The sequence below is a fragment of the Hipposideros armiger genome, unplaced genomic scaffold (assembly GCF_001890085.2).
Source record: "Hipposideros armiger isolate ML-2016 unplaced genomic scaffold, ASM189008v1 scaffold_213, whole genome shotgun sequence".
Lineage (NCBI taxonomy): Eukaryota > Metazoa > Chordata > Mammalia > Chiroptera > Hipposideridae > Hipposideros > Hipposideros armiger.
This window is the reverse complement of record NW_017731563.1, coordinates 1,826,546-1,839,898: the sequence shown is the minus strand read 5'-3', so window position 1 is coordinate 1,839,898 and position 13,353 is coordinate 1,826,546. Positions and strand designations below refer to the sequence as shown.

Here is a 13,353-nt window from a genome sequence, read left to right as displayed (position 1 = left end):
GGGAATCGAACCGGTGACCCTGTTGCTCAGAGCTCGCCCTTTTAACCAGCTGAACCACTTGGCCAGCCCTCAGGAAGCCTTCTTTAGAATCAATGTTTGTGTCCACAACACCAAGTATGGTTTAGGATGCAAAGCAGGAGCTCAAAAACCTTTGCTGGATGAGGATGGGAAGAGGAGAGGAAAGCAGGGAAGGAACAAGAAGAACAGCTAACATGCGCTGAGTGCTTACCACTCACAAAGAACATTTCCCGTGGACTATCTCTTTAATTCTTACAACAATCCTGGGAGATAGATAACAATTATTTCCTCCATTTTGGAAATGACAAAACTCCCAGAGGTTATAAATAACTTGCCTGAGTTAACTATATTAATAGGTGGCAACCTAATCTAGCTAATCAAACTCGTGTGCCTAACACCCAAGTCAATGCTCTTACCACAGCCCTCTACATTTGCCTGAACCATAAGCTGTTCTCGAATGCATGATAGTACTTAAATGCCAATAACAAGGAGTTTTATGTGGGCAGCCATTAGCTCAGTTGGTCAGAGCACAGTACTCACAATACCAAGGTTGCCAGTTCGATCCCCACATGGGTCGCTGAGCTGTGCCCTCCACAACTAGATTGAAACAACTACTTGACTTGGAAATGATGGGTCCTGAAAAAACACACTGTTCCCTAATTTAAAAAAAAATACAAAAACCAAGGAGTTTCAACATTGATAATACCGTGTACTTTACAACAATGTTGAAAATATTAAGAAACAGTAAAGAGGTGGACAAAATGAAGCCTTGCTACCCACCACAAGCAACAATACAATTGACTGAAATTAGAATTCTTCCCAAATACTTAAAACATATCTGAATAGAAAAATGTCAGTAAAACAAAACTGATAACTAAAAACAATATGTAACTGATAAAATGGGGAAAGTTTCTAACATGGTACTAACACAGCTCTTTTAAAAAATGGTACAGTTGATAACTGATAAGGAACACCACCTAGATTTTTAAGACGGGCATTCTCAAGTCTTCATGTTCATAAAATCTTAACTGCTACAAATCGCAAAGAAACATTTCAAATCAAATAGCAGTTGATTTTTTAAAGATTATCTTAAAGATATAAATACAGGCAACATTTTGTATCATTTACACTATTTTTTTTTTCATAGCATAAAGTAGGCATACTTTTAAGTAAAATCACACGGAACCTGTTCTAACTTACTGCCCCACACTCCAATGACCAACTTTCCTAAGAGAAAAACCAGGCAAATCTTACTTACATGTGAAGTACAGTTGGGGGAAAAGGCAGTGAACGCCTATCACACTACTGGTCTCTTGTATCCATGGGAAAATAGCCAATGGGAATCTTCCCGTAAAGATTTCCAAAGTGATAAAAAGATGCCAAGTGTTATTTGCTTAGCTGCTGCTTTCGGCCTTTCCACCAGATATCAAGCCCAATTCAGCCATTAAAATCCCTTCTGCGCTGTTTGCCAAAATTCATACAACTGTACATCTAAAAGAGGGTGAATTTTACTGAGTGTAAACTGTACCTCAATAAATTTAAATTTGAGTTTTTAAAAGTCTGACAAATATAAACATGACAAAAAAATTTTTTAATCCTCAGTAAAAAAATCTGAATTTGTTTTGTCACATAACCAAAAGTTCAAAATCAAATTCTAAGGCTTTAAAACATGAGGGGTTGGAGAAAGACACTGGACTTTCTGAGTTTTTTTAAGTTTTAGAACTCCTGGTTCTAAAAGTGTGATACGGCCATCTCAAGAAGTATAACAAACTTGTCTTTCAAGCACTTGAATTGTCTCAACTGCATTCAGTTCAAAATAAGTCACTCTATATCATCACAAAGTAGCATTATGAAAGAAACACATGTAATATGGCAGTTTAAAACTCTAAGCAGATAAAAAAAGCCTACATTTTATCATTCAATATGAGAAACCGCATCAAATCAAATCAAACGCCCTAAACTTAAATCACATGAGCTACAAATCAACTCCCTGAAAAGCAGGTGTAGAAGTAAAATGATCCTATTACTATAGTCCAGTAAATTAAGATATTTTTCTGACTTATCTATAAGTCCATAAATTGACTACATTTTTAATTGTTGCTAAAAACAAACAAAACTATAGAGCAGATTTCAAGCATGGTGAGGTAATAAAATTAAGGTAATCATTTAATAAATATTTATATATATTTATTCTGTGCTAGGAACTATTCTAGGGACTAATGACAATTCAGCAATGAACTAAAAACAAAACACTCCATTTTACTAAAAAGTTTTCTTTCTAATACAAATACACAAATATAATAAAGCTTTCTCAGTCAAATTATTTAGTCCCTAGTGCCTTCAGAGACTCAGTGGAACCTTAATCAAACCCAAATGTGTCCTGAGCAATACACAGCAGTCCCCCCTTTCCCGTGGGACATACATCCCAAGACCCAGTGAACGCCTGAAACCACAGATAGTACTGAACCCTATATACGAGGTCTGACAATTAAGTTCGTGAACTTGATGCAACAATGTTGCTAACCTTTTTTTCTATCAGAGGGATTATTCATTATGAATTTGTACCAACTGGACAGTTAACCAAGTTGGCTATTTGGAAGTGCTGAAAAGGCTACGTGAAAAAGTTAGACGACCTGAACTTTTCACCAACAATTCATGGCTCTTGCATCACGACAATGCAGCAGCTCACACAGCATTGTCTGTGAGGACGTTTTTAGCCAGTAAACAAATAACTGTATTGGAACATTCTCCCTACTCACCTGATCTAGCCCCCAATGACTCCTTTTTTTTTTTTCCCAATGACTTCTTTCTTTACCTGAAGATAAAGGAAATACTGAAAGGAAGACATTTTGATGACACTCAGGACATCAAGGGTAATATGCAGACAGCTGTGATGGCCATTCCAGAAAGAGTTCCAAAATTGCTTTCAAGGGTGGACTAGGCACTGACGTCAGTGCATAGCTTCCCAAGGGGAATATTTCGAAGGTGACCGTAGTGATATTCAGCAATGAGGTATGTGGCACTTTTTCTAGGATGGGTTCGCAAAGTTAATTATCAGTCCTCATAGTTGCCTTTCTTTCTCTATATCACAATCAGAAATTGAGAAATAAGGGCCGGCCGAGTGGCGCGATGGTTAAGAACTCACTTGGGATGCCAGAGGGCCCCGGTTCGGATCCCACATGTGAGGGCCAGTGACACTGCCCTCCACAGCTAAGATGCTGAACAACAGCTCAACCTGGAGCTGGGCTGCCATGAGTCGCCGGCGACGGCGTGGGCTGCAGTCCCTGTGGCAGTGGATTGCAATGGGCTACCGTGTGTGGCCAGCAGCCAGCGTGAGCGGCCAGCAGCCAGCGTGAGCGGCCAGCAGCCGCAGTGAGCGGCCGTCCAGATGCCGGCGACTGATCTGCCTCGCCAGAGAAGAGCGCAATGATGGTGCCAACTTGGGCCAGTGAAGCAATGTCCTCCACAACTAGATTGAAGAACAAAACGACAGCAACTTGCCTGTTCCCCTTTCCCCAATTCCCCAGCACTGTTCCCATCCCCCCAATTCCCCAATAAAAATCTTTAAAAAAAAAAAAAAAAGAAATTGAGAAATAAAACTCACCTCTATAACCGTTCTCAATATTGCTCAATTTCACTAAACCACAAGGCCTTCTTTCAACTACCAATATGAAAGAAAAGAAATAGAAGAAAAATCTAGAATATATCTCTATCTGGACGCCTCACAGCAACCCTTCTCAGACTAAACACGCAACAAAAATCCTTTCAAATGAAAAGAAAAATAGTTTTCATTCTTAAATTAAGTGATTTATAGTGGTTTCTATCAAACACTTCAGAAAGTTAAGACTCAACTTTATAAACCAAATTCTCCTAAAATCAAAATTAAGTCTCAAACTTCAGAACATATACAATATATGATTATAGCAACTGGATGACTAAAGTATTCTGAAGTTTCAAGTATCAAAATGTCAATCCAACACCTGTTTATCTAGTTTCCAAAGTCTATAGATATTAACCAGCCTTGCAAAACCCAGCAATCTTGTTTCTTCATCAAAGTATAACCTCAAGCTGTCTGCAACCCAGCTCCTATTTAAAAAGTGGTTGAGAGAAACGACATCTGGGTGCAATCTACAAAATATGCTCTGTATCTATCTACATCTCCAGGTTCTTTTTCTGGATCAAGTAATCAACCAGTCACATTACTCTGGCCCAGAAGTCACTAACTTGAACATGTGATGCAGCCTGATGAAAGACAAAGAGACTGTTACTGTGTTGAACCAAAACTGCTTAAAGATTTACAATTCAAATTTAAAACACACTCTGTCAAACAGTGCTAAGTTAACTGGCTAATTAAATTAGATCCCTGCTTCACATCATATACAAAAAGAAATTTTCTTCAGGCAGAATCAAGACCTAAATGTAAAAAACCAGATGTCCAAAACTTTTAGAATATGGGAAACTTTTAATGACCTTGGGATATGGAATAGATTTCTTAAAATAAATAAGACACAAAGAATACAAACTAATAAGGAAAATAATGATAGATTTGATAATCATTTCTATTCAAAACAAACCATGTAAAAAGTTAAAGGATAAGCCACAGAGACTGGGAGAAGATATTTGCAATTCACTTAACAGACATAACCAGAATATGAAATCAACTAACATCAATTTAAAAAGACAACCCAATTGGGAAGGGGTGGGGAGGGAGAATAGCCCATTCAAGAAACAAAAACCTCAACAATTCACAACTCAACATTTAAAAACATGCTCAATCTCATAATTAATCAAGAAAAAGTAAAATTAAGATGATGTGATATCATTTCACACTCATCTGATTTGTAAACATGTAAAAAGTCTGACAATGCCATGAATCATAAGGATTTGGAAACAAGAAATTCTCATACTTTCACACTAAAAATAGAATGCCAAGTTACCAATTTTGGAGAGCAATTTGGCAATATCGCCATACCCTCCAACCTAATAATTCCATTTTTGAGTAATTTACCCTAGAGGACTTCATTTCTAACGTAGTGTACACACGCACACGTACAAGTACACACACACACACACACACACACACACACACACACACACAACTTCCCAAAACATTTATCCTTATAGCCTGCAATACAACCTAATTCTTTTCTATCCTATTTTAATTCCTAAACTGATTTGACAACCTATTAGTGGCTCCCAACACACAATTTGAAAACTTGCCTGGCCATAAAAAAAGAATGAAATCTTGCCTTCTGCAACAACATGGATATGGACCCAAAGGGTATTATGCTAAGTGAGATAAGTCAGACTGACACAAATACCATATGATCTCATTTATAAGTGGACTCTAAAGAATAAAATAATCAAACAAACAAAACAAAAACAGACTCAGATACAGAGAACAAACTGATGATTGCCAGAGGGGAGGAGGGGTTGGGAATGGGTGAAAAAGATGAAGGGATTAAGAAATAAAAATTAGGGCTGGCCGAGTGGCTCAGTTGGTTAAGAGCTTGGCTCAAGAGTGCGAGCTCTGAGCAACAGCGTCACCTGTTCAATTCCCACATAGACCAGTGACGCTGCACCCAAGCTGAGCTGCCAACAGGTGGCAGGGTGGCTCGGCTGGTGACAGCACGTGCTCTTAACAATAAGATTGCCTGTTCGAGATGGTGGGCTATGCCCGCCCTCAACTAAAGACTAAACTTGGCACCTTGAGCTGAGCAGCTGCCCAGTGGATAGAGCGTGCGCTGTTAACAACAAGGCTGTTGGTTCCACTCCCGCATGAGATGGTGGCTACATCCACCACAACTAAGACTGAACACAGCACCTTGAGCTGAGTGGCGTGACTGGACTTGGAGCTGAGCTTGCTGCGCCCTCCACAGCTAAGATTGAAGGACAACAACTTGGCTGTTCCCCTCCCTCAATTCCCCAACACTGTTCCCCTCCCCGAATTCCCCAATAAAATATTTTAAAAATAAATAAATAAATGTGTGTGTGTGTGTGTGTCTGTGTGTGTGTGTGTGTATAAATTGACCACAGTGATGTAAAGTACAGCAGAGAGAATATAGTCAATAATGTTACAACAACTATGAATAGTGCTAGGTATGGGTACTAGACTAGTCAGGGGGATCACTGCATAAATTATATAAATATCTACCACTATGCTGTACACCTGAGACTAATATAATATTGAATGTCAATTATAACTAAAAAAATTTAAAAAAAGAAAGAAAAACCTGCCAAAGATCTTAAGTATGTACACAAGGATTCCTAATCAGGAGTGTTCAATGTAGTGACAAGAGAAAAATTCTGAGATGTCCTAAATTAAATTACAGCCAGCCTGACAGTGAGAGAAAGAGACAAGATTAGTTCATAACAAAAGACTGCTCACATTCCTGAATGTTAAGTTGGAGCTTTGAATCACCTTCCAGAGGGTTATCTAAAAGGAAGTAACAACTGACCAGACCCCACAGCATCCTGCTTAAGCATGAACTTTCAGGACTACTGCCCAGCGCCAATTAAAAGTAGTAAATATTTCTTCCTTACAGACTGTGCACCTATTCTAGAACTGTCCCCCACCTTCACCTTTTCCCGCACCTTTATCTGGAGCCAATGTAAATTCTTTCAAAACAACTTACACCTTTATTCACCGAAACATAATGTACAAAAGAGCCTGTCAACTCCAGGACTGCAGACAGGTTGCCTTCTCCACCTAGCCCTGCTGCTGGTGGTTTAGACTGCGTGGCCCAGGACCTGCTCTTTTATGGCTAGCATTTGACTCAATAAGCCTTTTCTTTCAGAAAAGCTTTCTGCCATGAAAAATTTCACAAAACATTTATCCTTACTGCCTATGGTATAACCTGATACTTTTCTACCAAGTATTCTGTTTAACAGCGCTGTTTTTAAAACAGGAAAAATTGGAAAGAATCTACCTGTCAACATGAGGATAAAGTTAAACTGGTTGTATTCTTATAATAATGTTAACTATACGATAAAAGTGATGACTATAACTAGGTTGAACCATATGAAACTGTCATTTTTGTAGGTCAAAAATGGTAATACCAACTTCATATGACCCTAAAAAACGTGTTTCATGAAAATCAAGTTACAGAATAGGCAGAAAATAGTTTACATGAAGTCTGAAAATACGCAAAGCAATATTATTATTTGTTTATGAATATATTCCTATGAAGTAATTCCATAAAAACAGGTATTAGGAATAATCAACACCAAATTCAGGATAATTGTTACTTCTGGGAAGAAAGTGAAATATAATTCAAAAAGATGCTTCAAACTGTGTGAAATTATTTTTAAAAAAAGGAAAGTATGGGAAAATGTTAAGATTTAATATAACTGTGTGGTGAATATATGAAATGTTAATTATATTGTCTCTCTATTCTGTATGTTTGAAATATTTTAAGGAAAAAAAAAATCTGTTAGCCAAACGAAACATACATCTGCAGCCTAAATCTGATTCAAACCAACCCCTAGATAAAATTTCTTACTTGGTTTAAAACGTTAATGCTTAGTCCTCACTTTTTCTATCTAGGGCCTCTAGTCAAAAACAAACAAAAACCCAGTTTTTATGTAATGTTCAACTTAAATAGTTCCTTAAAATCTGTAGAGACGATTGATCCCTGGAAAATTGGCCATGTTCCTCCTTCAGTTTACTGCTATGTATTTGACCATATTTCCATTATTCCCTTTGCTGCCAAGAAAATTCAAATCTAAATCTTATTCTTAGTCATTAAATTATGCTGCCACTTGGGAACAGAATGTATGCTTCCTCCTTTTCCTCTTTTATTTTTAACATATATTTTATTACACTTCTGGATCTTTTATTTTAAATTACTCGAAATTCTTTCTGGAATGAAACAGAATATAAATAAATTCCAAGAACACCTGAAACTAATAAAAAAAAAAATTCCAAGAAAAAAAAGTAGCCCTGCTGTTCCACCATGCTTAAAAGTTTTCACCACCACTACTTCTTCCCTGACCAAAGGGATGGTGTGTAGGTACAACTATGCATACATGTTCACTAAACTAAATTTTCAGAACATATAGGATTAAAGTGAATATGCTGCCAATGAAAGAAAAATGAGCCAATATACTTAAAAAATAGAGAGACAAAAGAAAAAGTCTAGATGGCCAAAAATTAATAAGCTAATTAATTTTGTCTCTTCAAGACCATACACTTTGTATGCTTTGTTTTCTAATGCATGGATACTGTGGAAAATACAGAATCCAATAATATGTAACACTATACGTCAGCCATAAAGAAAATTCTATTTTTCTGTGGCCATCCATTTAAAAAACTTGAAGTGTTATACCTGCTGTATACAGGATTCCTATTAGATATGAAGAAAGGTTACCCTCAAGAAATATATAGTTTACTTGGCAGTCTCCCAGATTCTTTTAACAGAGGTGGAAAAGAAGACTACTTTCAGGGGCCAAGTAGTGAATCTAAATAGGTGGCAGCTCTGCGTAAGGGAGTACTCCGAACAACAACTACAGGATGTATGCCACACCTAAAGCATTTCTAAATCAACTTCAAAAGAATGCAAGCAAAACAAAACTATCTTCCAGTGAGATAGAATACATTGCAAGAAATGTTTAACTGTCGATCAAATAAAGGTTAAAAAAAAGTGGCAACAGCATGGATAAACTAGACCTCACCCACACTCACATTTCTGGTGAGATTTTATACTGCTGTGACCTTTCTGGATGGCAGTCTGGTAATATACATCAAATGGAAAATGTATTTCCTTCAACCCAGGAATCAGTCTCAGACAGTTACCCTAAAGAGTCAATTAGCATACAACAATGCATGTATGTATAATACACAATAAATAAACAACCTAAATATCCAGCAATAGAAACACTATTAAATTATGGCACACCCACTCAATAAAATAGTAAGGAACTATTGGGTTGTCAGAAAAGTCATGACGTATTTTTCTATGGTTTTTGTTGCAAAAATGCATCATGATTTTTCCGACAACCCAATATTTAAACGAACAGAGTAGATGCAGATGTACTGACCTGGAAAGCTATCCATGAATATAATTTTTTAAAGCATACTATACTATGAAACTATGAGCCAAGATAGCGCCACCTGCTGAGCTCCCAAGGGCTGTTCCCCCACACACCCGTAAATATTATTCCAAGCCACAGCCTGAGAAGGGTTGGCTGGTGTCGATGGTGTGGGTTTTCTGAGAACTGCACACTGTGACTGCACACTGCAGCCAACATACCCAGCAGAAACAAACACGAGCTACCCAGCAACCTGCAGCAGTTACAGAATAAATCGGACCCTCTGGCCTGCACTCAGAGGAGTCTCTACAGTAGCAAAATGTTCACTACAAATCCAACGTGGAGATTTTCAAATTGCAACCAGATACACCCTGCAAAGAACTGGCAAAGCTGGTGACGTTTACGGCATAGATTGGTCACTGCTGTCCAGAACATCTAGATACCTTTCCTCAAGAGCTGAAAAATCTGCTTCCCTACAATTACACTATCTTGAATCTAGGTCTCCCAATAACATTTTGCAAAGCTTGAATCTCACTGAGAAGAAGCTCATCAATCCATCAGGTTGGCTAGAGCTCTTCTTGGAACTTCTTTGTTGCCCTAGAAGCATCTAAGATTTCATATACTCATTTTGTGACTAGTGAGAATAAAAGTGCAAAATATTTAATACAAGAATTAAGTGAATATAGAGAGTATCACAGAATTTCAGGTACACATGTCAAGGGACAGTGATGCAACTGCAGCCAAGACACCTTTGGAAGTGATGACTGACTCCACAGGAGAAATATCTGAAATGATGCCTGCCAAGACTGTCAGTGTTATCACATCTGCATGCTTCTATAAGGTCACCAAGGTTATTAGTTGCTGCCTTAACATTCTTCCTAAGAAAGATGAACAAGATAGAAAGGGATAACATGGGGATGCAATGGTTGATGAGATTAAAGTAAAAGTTTGGGAGAAAATTGGAATTTTTTAACAGACTTTATGTGAAGTGAATTCATCTTCTTTACATAAATCCATTATTGGGACAGATATTAAGCCTGACAGGTGAACACTTCTACCTAATATTGTAAAACAGAAGGCATGATGTTTGCCCTTTGGCCAGTGTTAATTGGACATAATACTCAACTGCAACCTAGATATTTGTGTGAACCCATATAAGTTGTTAATATGAAACAATATCAGATACTTGGTAGAAAAAGAAGAAATTAGCACTTCAATCAGGACCTGTTGAAAGCTGGAATACTGCTACCAACAAATTATTTGTACAATAGTCCTGTGTGGTCTGTGAAAGTCGAAAGGCTTATGGAGACTAACATTATATTATGAAGGCTTGAATAAAGTAGTACCACCTATAGCATCAGAAGTTCCTGATTTGTTTTTATCAGTGGAAATTTAAAAAGAAAAAAATTACAATGTGCTAAAGGAAACAGATACTCAATGATTTATCTTACAAATGCTTTTTTCTTGATCTTGGTATCAGAAAAAAGCCCAATGTAGTTTGCCTTCATGTAGGAAGATCCCAATTTCCATTTGCTAGTTTGCCAGAGTTATTTGAATTCATCAGCTTACCGTCATAATTTGGTTGGAAGGGATCTGGACTCACGCAGGCTCTGAATGTGATAATATACTACACTGAAGATAACATGATAAAATAAAAAACAGAAGAACAAGCAAGAACTGAAGAACCCTGTGTGTGTGTGTGTGTGTGTGTGTGTGTGTGTGTGTATATATATATATTAAAGTAATTAACTTTTACATTTAAGATGAGCGAATTGCATGGTATATATAAATTAAATCGCAATAAAGCTGTTATTTAAACAAACAAACAAAAAAAGATGAATAAGAGAAACAGGACAATGACTCAGAATGCTAGCACAGTATACACAGAGGAGGGACTCCAAACAGAAGAAAAGCCTGAGAAGGTTATGAAAGTGCTTCAGAAACAAGCGAAAAACAAAGGTGTCTAACTCTTCAGCTATCCATTTGATTCATAATTCCCAAGAGTTTGCAGAAAAACTACTGAAGTGGCTCAAGAGCTCTCAAAAGACACTTAAAGAGAAGAGATGCTCATGAACTTTATAACCAGATTGGTGCGAATTCATGAACTTTTTCTCTCTAACTTCTATCCCTTTGTGCAAAAGTTTATGCAGCAGCACCAAACAAAAGGCAACTAATACGATATGTTTGCTGCACAAACATCTCATCACCTGGTAGTCCCAAAGATCACTGAGTCATTGCTCATGACCTTGGCCTCCCATTTTGTTATGAACAACAATTCTGGGGGAAGTCAAGACAGGAGGAATCAGTGCTCTGAAAGATAACAGCTTAATGACAAGAATTTCCCTCAAGACCTAGCCCAGTATATTGTAAAACACTCAAAGATAAGAACGTGATATCTGCAGGAACTTTGATCCAGTTGTCAGAACTATGAATCCTTAGATGCTGCAGAGGAAATTCCAGGGTAAAACTAGAGCAGCAGTTCTCAACCTGTGGGTCGCGACCCCTTTGGGGGTCGAACAACCCTTTCACAGGGGTCACCTAAGATCATCGGAAAAAAAAAGATACTTACATTACGATTCATAACAGTAGCAAAATTATAGTTATAGAGTAGCAACGAAAATAATTTTATGGTTGGGGGTCACCACAACATGAGGAACTGTATTAAGGGGTCGCAGCATTAGGAAGGTTGAAAACCGCTGAACTAGAGGCATTGATAACATCAACAGGAATATGGACAATTAGATAATAGATTACAATCCAGAAACATATTGGGTTGGGAAAGTCATGACGTATTTTTCTGTTTTTCAATGCAAAAATGCGTCATGACTTTCCCGACAACCCAAAAGTTCCAGAAATTGAGAAAGAGGCAGAGAATGCCGAGGACGATAAAGATGGCTGGGGCGTAGCAGTCTTAGGAGGATGCTGATGGTAAATAAATTGATGAGCACCATTCTTCTGATGAAAAGCGCAACTAGATATCTCCAAGAAGCTGAACGGCTTCATGAATGAGCCAGAATGTCCAGTCAAAAAATAATGTGTTCCTTCCTTCAGAAAGAAGCAGCTGGCACTATAAGATAAACTCTTGATAAAGAGAAAAAGAATTAAGTAATTTCCAAGCAAACTTTCCATTCGAAGGAGAAGTCTAAATTTGTGTCATTAATCTGAAAATTAGTGAATCGAGAATGTTTATTGGCATTAAAAGTCTCAAAGCAGACTGGCCGAGTGGTGCACTGGTTAGGAGTTGGCTTAGGATGCCAGCTCTGAGCAGCAGGGCCCAGGTTCAGATCCCACATGAGGGCCAGTGATGCTGCGCCCTCTACAGCTAAGATGGTGAACAACAACTTGACCTGGAGCTGGGCTGCCGTGGGTTGCCGGCGACGACGTAGGCTGCAGCGGGGCGGCAGTGGGCTGCCATAAGCTACCGTGAGTAGCTAGCAGCCAGTGTGAGATGCCGGCAGCTGGCATGAGCGGCTGTGAGCCGCCGTGAGCGGCCGTCCAATGGCCGGTGAGCGACTGCCTCACCCGGGAAGAGCACAATGATAATACCAACATGGGCCAATGAAGCGACATCCTCCACAACTAGACAGAACAAAAAGGACAGCAACTTGTCTGTTCCCCTTCCCCAATTCCCCAACGCTGCTCCCTTCCCCCAATTCCCCAATAAAATCTTTTAAAAAAAACCAAAACAACAAAAAACAAATATGCCCATTAATGCAAGATGTTATTAATAAAGAAAAATGGGGGATGGATATGGGAACTTTCTGTACTATCTGAACAAACTTCAGTAAATCTATAGCTGCTCTAAAAAATAAAGTATTAATTTTTTAAAAACCTGCACATGTAGACAGATTTGCCAAGTAAACATTTGCACATGCAGACAAAGACAACTGGAAAGCTCTATATCACTGTTAACAGTTTTCTACAGATAGTGAAACTGGAAAGAGCACAAGGAGGAATTTTTACATTACATACCTCTGGACTGTCTAACCTTTTTCTATACTGAGCAGTACTCTAAGGAGAGGCTCTGTGGCATACTGACAGCCTCAGTCCTGATACCATACCACATGGATTCAAATCCCAGCTCCATTAACTGCTGATAAATTTGGGCAGTTCATTTCTCTGTTCCTCAGTTTCTTTGTCTGTAAATAGGGTTAACAGGGGGCCGGCCGAGTGGCGCAATGGTTAAGAACTGGCTTGGGACGCCAGAGGACCCCGGTTCGGATCCCACATGAGGGCCAGTGACACTGCCCTCCACAGCTAAGATGCTGAACAACAGCTCAACCTGGAGCTGGGCTGCCGTGAGTC

General features: G+C 38.5%; 1 protein-coding gene and 1 pseudogene across 1 annotated transcript in view; one reads left to right on the top strand and one right to left on the bottom strand.

Moving 5' to 3' along the window:
- The window catches only part of ADIPOR2 (adiponectin receptor 2), an 85,990-nt gene that overhangs the window by 69,803 nt on the left and 2,834 nt on the right, over positions 1-13,353 (bottom strand). The window lies entirely within an intron of this gene.
- Positions 8,672-13,353, top strand: part of LOC109388948 (protein SDA1 homolog) — a 7,720-nt pseudogene continuing 3,038 nt past the window's right edge.